The 5,827-nt window shown below is 40.3% G+C and overlaps 1 pseudogene; it reads right to left on the reverse strand.

Moving 5' to 3' along the window:
• Positions 1–607: 607 nt before the first annotated feature.
• LOC113838651 lies at positions 608–1,064 on the reverse strand (annotated as a pseudogene).
• Between the last annotated feature and the right edge of the window lie 4,763 nt (positions 1,065–5,827).

Genomic DNA, 5,827 nt, shown 5'->3' on the forward strand with positions numbered 1-5,827 from the left:
TAAATTAACATTGAGTTGATAAATGTGTTGTGTGAAAAGTAATTTAATAATACATTTGTATATCTTACAGGAATTACACATATGTAGCAGTGCATCTTGACATAAATATCTGTTAAATTCTAATATTGGAACTTCTGCTAGACCACACAGCCAGAGTCAACAATATACATGGAAGCCACTTAAGACTTAAGGAGGTTTTATTTGCCCTGAAGTTGGTGATTTGGAATTGAAAGGTCAACTGTGTATCATACTTTATTCTCAGCTATTGCTGCAAAAGTTCTCATCACTCAAAATCCAGATATATTTTCATCATAATTCATCATCACAGCTTTCCTTTGTTATTATTTTATTGAACAAGATCTGTGTCAATGGAGGCAGTCACTGGTAAGATTTCCCCAGAAACAGTGAACTCTAGGGGCATCCTATATCAATACCACTTTATATTTAGTTGTCTTTTACAAAGTTGACAAAAGCAATGTACGTCTGTGAGGAGGAGACAGACAAATGCACTCTCAGATTGCTTATTTCTGAGCAAGTCTCCAGACTGATGTTATCTGTCATCACAGTCCCAGGGCAGCTTCCTGTTCTGCCAGGGTTTCTGACACACTCAGGATGTGGTTGCAACACTGTGTCTTGCACAGTAATAGACTGCAGAGTCCTCAGATGTCAGGCTGCTGAGCTCCATGTAGGCTGTGCTGGAGGATGTGTCTGCAGTCAGTGTGGCCTTGCCCTTGAACTTCTGTGCATAGGCAGTAGCACCAATATAAGGATGGACAGCTCCAATCCACTGCAGGCCCTGTCCAGGCTTCTGCTCACCCAGTGCACTTCATACTCAGTGAAGGTGCAGCCTGAAGCCTTGCAAGACAACTTCACTGAGGTTCCAGGCTTCACCAGCTCAGCCCCAGATTGCTGCAGCTGGACCTGGGAGTGGACAGCTGTGGAGAAAATGGCAGAGTAGGTGTCACTTACACCTCATTCTCTGGCTCCTCTTCAGGTTTGTAACTGGAGATTCCCTTACCTGTAGAAACTGAGATGAGGAAGACAATGATCCAGCTCCATCCCATGGTGAGGACCTGTGTGCTCAGGGACTGTGGAGAGGACACTGATCATACATTGTTGGCGTGGACGTCCCTGTATTTACAACCATAGACTCACATGATTTGCATATTCATGAGCAGGGAAATTCTTAGATAAGGACCTAGTCCAGCTGGAGAAGAAGGAGATGGAGGACACCTGGGTCAGGCAGCAGGATGCTGAGGTCCAGTCCCATCCCTGTCTTAGGAAATGCATCATGTAACACTTCCCTCAGCAATGTGTAGACGTGGTTGTAATATCAGGATCTAAGCTCTCAGTAGTTTTCTGACCTAGGACAGTTGATTTACTTTGTGAAGAGGTTGTCAGGTTGATTTGTAGATGGTGGCTGTGATGATGATGGTGATAGGAATGTTCAAAAGCTGCTAAGTTCTGATTACATCCTCATTTTAGATACATATAGTTAATATTTGATTAACGGTGTCTTACATACTAAAAACTGACCAAAATGACTAAACATAAATTTGGAAATATTTGCTCATCAAGGTTTAATGCAGAAATATCTAAAATAGCTAAATTAATGTAAATAAACTACGTGTTTGTTAATGGCATTTTATCAAGAAGACATGGTTATATGTACAACACAGCAGACTCTTCATCAAGAAGGAATAAGGAATTTACTTCACTCTTAGCAAAATGAATGCAACTGGAGATTACTGTGTTAATTAAAACCATCTCTGAAACACAGCCATTATGTGACTGTCTCATAAGTGTTCTTTCACATTCCATAGTTGTATACAATTGTGTATACAAATGTATTATGGTTTATAAGTCAAGTTGTCTATTAGACTAAAGGAAAACTAGAAGGGAAAGAAAAAGAGGATAGAAGTGGAGAAAATACACACAGTGTACAATATGCACATGAATGAAAATTATAAACATATTATTTTTGCTATTCATAATTGTTTTGTCATTGAAATTTCCATTACTTTATGAAACATATTAATTTCATATCTTCCATCACTATGTTCCTCTGTTTCCCTTTGGACATTCAAATAAGTCTCTCTTCCAACTTCCTGACCTCTTTAGTTTCATTAAGTAACAGATAACACAGTGAGTACAATTAATAATATCTACATATACATAGGAGTGCCATCCACTAGTACATTGGGAACTGCAGAAACCTTCCAACGAAGAGTAAATATATTGTCCTCATCATTCATCAAATGGCAATAGACACTAAAATTGGTGTGGGTCCTCAGGAGTCCCTCCCTGCCCATGTTGCAATGTTTTCTTAATGTTGTCAGAAAGACAAAAAAATGTTGTATTACCTCAAGTGGTGATAACAGGGCGACATGGACAAAGCTGTGTATATAATCCTCAGAGGACAATTTATGAAATTCAATACTTATATTCTACCATGTGAGCCCAAGGAATCAAACTGATGTTGCTAGCTTGCCAGTAGACACCTTTACCTCCTCAGCTATTTTATGTCTCTCATGGTGTAATTTGACAGGTTTGAGTTTGCACAGATCTTCTGTTGGTAACTACAGCTGCTGTCACCTCTTGTGAACAATGGCCATGTCAAGTCCTGAAGAGATCATGTCATCTCCATCCACCCCATATTCTAGACCTTACTTTCTCTCCAGTCCCTCTTTCTGATGGACCCTGATCCTTTGGTGGGAGGTTGATACAGATACCTCATTAATGCCTGAGAATTCAGTCATTCACTCTCAACACTTTGACCAGTCATGAATGTCTACATTGATCATTAATTACACAGCATACAGAATCATCAGAGATCAAAGCTGAGGGTGGTAATAATATATTCAGTGTAAATGTAAGTAGTATAAGCCGATTTAACAACGTGACCATTAGAAAGGGCACTAGGATTACTAGGGCTGTGCCAACAAAATCCATGGATTTTGAACATGTTTTCCTGGGATAAGACTTTCCTATGTAGCAGGTCACAAACACAAATAGAAAGCAGTTGGGCACTGCATACCAGTCAGGCACTGGTGGGGACATTTTCCTGGAAGGCTGATAGAGTGGACTGCAAGGTCTGGTACAGTGCAAGGTTACTGATGACTTTTCTTTCCCTGTAGGCATCATAGCATTTGACTGCACTAGGAAGCCTAGCCAGGAGGGAGAACTTCCTGCTTCATTCTTGGTTGGTTTCTCTATGTCCTGCCACCAAAGTCCTTAGCTAACAGTGACATGCAGATTAAAAAAGCTTTAATGTTACATTGATACCCAATTGGAATTAAAACAAAAAGAGATTTGATTACTACGGCCAAAAGCCAATGATGATCCATTGTATCAATAACTAAGGACATAAAGTTAAATTTTGGGGGGAGTTTAAATCACCTACACCAAAATCTATGGAAACCTCTTCCAAAAAAATGCCTTCCCTTGTAGGCAAACCAAATTGGGCTATGAAAGGGTCTTTGTTTACCCACACAATGTTGATTTGTTTTTAACTCTTTTAGTCCCTTAAAATTAAAAGGTATCTGTAGCATAATATATTGCCAGTTTGTCCTATTTAACTTCATTAAAAATGAATAGAGTCAATGTTCAAGTTTAATGGTAAACAGCTAATCAAGGTATGGTGAACTTTAAGGACACAACACATCACTTTATTTGCAGTAGTTCTTTTGCAAAGTTGAAAAGACCCTATAAGATAGTGAAGGGACAGACAAAGGGACACTCAGGCTGATTATTTCTGATAAAGTCTCCTGGCTGATCTTCACTCTCATCTCAGGCACAGGGTACCTTCCTGCTCCTCCAGGGTTTCTGACACACTCGGGATGTGGTTGCAACACTGTGTGTCCTGTGCAGTAATAGACTTCAGAGTCCTCAGATGTCAGGCTCCTGAGCTCCATGTAGACTGTGCTGGAGGATGTGTCTGCAGTGAGAGCAGCCTTGCCCTGGAACTTCTGACTGTAGTCACTATTACCATTTTCAGGATTAATGACTCCAATGCATCCCAGGCCCTGTCCAGTTTTCTGCTTCACCAACAGCATGGCATAGGTTTAAGAAGGAGAGAGGCACACAGGGCTCTCTTTCACCTACCTGAGCTGACTAGGAAGCATTTTGTGGGTCTGTGCTGCTCAGATACAAACTTGGTCACTGGCTCTCTTGTGTGACTACTTTTCCCCATTAAACTACCATTTGTCAACCTATCTCTGACTCCACTTTGTAATTATCAACACCACACCATACTCATAAATTAAATATAAAATAATAAGTTATTGATACAGAAAATTATGATTTCACAACCTATGACTTTTAAAAATTTCAAACACTGGTGAAAGTGTATAAATTCATTCTTGATGTCTACTCTATTCATGATTGTACATGAATAGGACACAAGACTACAATTACTGCATCCATTGTATTTGTGTTTGCACAAGAGCTTTTCTTATTTTTAAATTTAATTTAATCTACATTTTTATATACATATACTAAACTGGCACAGATTTTTGACACTTTCCTACCCACCCACTTTCATGTTTATTCACTCACTGAAAAAATAAAAAAAGAAGCAAAATCCACAAATACAACAAAATTCATCACAGTCCCTGTTTTGTTCTTAAACTGCTTTTCTGTAGTGTGGTTGATGTAGCCTGTGCTGCTCTACTGTGGAAAATTGACTTCCTCCCAGCAGTTGTCAATTGTGAATGGCTTCATTGCCACTGCTCCGTGGTTGGATTTTGTCTGGATTGTGTAAATGGAGTTCTTAGTTGGTCTAAATAGAAAAAAAACCCTGGAGTCAGATATAGAGGAAAATGCTGAGAGATCAGAAAGCAGCATATCAAAGCCACCTTTACCTCATTAACTTTCCAGCAGAAATGAGAGCCAGTTTCTGTTTCTTCTTGCTTATATCCACTCTCTGCCCAGCTATCTCACCTGTCTGTCTATACAGACCTCCAGACCTCTATGGTTAGCTAGTGGCAAGCTCCATCCTGTGATCTTCAGACAAGCTTTATTTGTGCAAGCAAGATAGCCCAAAAAATCTCTGTTCACATGCACATCTGCTATATTATGTACTGAAAAAGTTTCCTTGATGCTGCCCATAACTTTTGGTTCTTGCAATCATTCCTGCCACTCTTCTTCATAGGTTCCTGAGCACTGAGGGGATGGTTGTGACAAGTCTTCCCATTTGGGAATGAGCATGTGAAAGGCTCTCCCTCTCTGAATGTCATCAAGTTGTGGATTTAGTGTTCTTCTTCTTAAACACAGCAAGTGTGAAACAGAACATTGGGGCAGCTGGCTGAGCTCTGCTGCCAACTGCAGAGCCTTTCCTGTCCCTGAGATATGACCTCATCATAAAACAGCACCTTGCAGTTATCATTAATCAGAATGTTGTAGAACTTTTTAGGGTACATTGTGGATCATCAAACCTGGCTATAAAAACACTTTTCATGAAGAAGACGAGGTCTCCCCAACCATCCCAGACTCCCCTAATGGAATCTGGGGTTTCTTTGTCTCCCTGACAGGACTTCCGCCTTCTTATCCATTCTCCATGTTGCCTGCACATTACCAACTGACAATCCTCCATTCCTGTCAGTGATTGGGGCTGTGGAAGTATGAATTAGAATGTCCCCCAAACAGCTCATATAATGAATACTTGGTCCTCAGTTACAGGCGCTCATTGGGTAGTATGAGTAGGTGTGGTGTTTTTGGAGAATGTGAGTCAATGGGGGAAGGGTTAGAGGACCTACACATTCATGGCATTGTCCGTGTGCCTGTCTGCTGTCTGCTTGTGGATCAAACCATGAGCCAACAACTGCTC

Source organism: Cricetulus griseus, unplaced genomic scaffold (assembly GCF_003668045.3).
Source record: "Cricetulus griseus strain 17A/GY unplaced genomic scaffold, alternate assembly CriGri-PICRH-1.0 unplaced_scaffold_143, whole genome shotgun sequence".
NCBI lineage: Eukaryota > Metazoa > Chordata > Mammalia > Rodentia > Cricetidae > Cricetulus > Cricetulus griseus.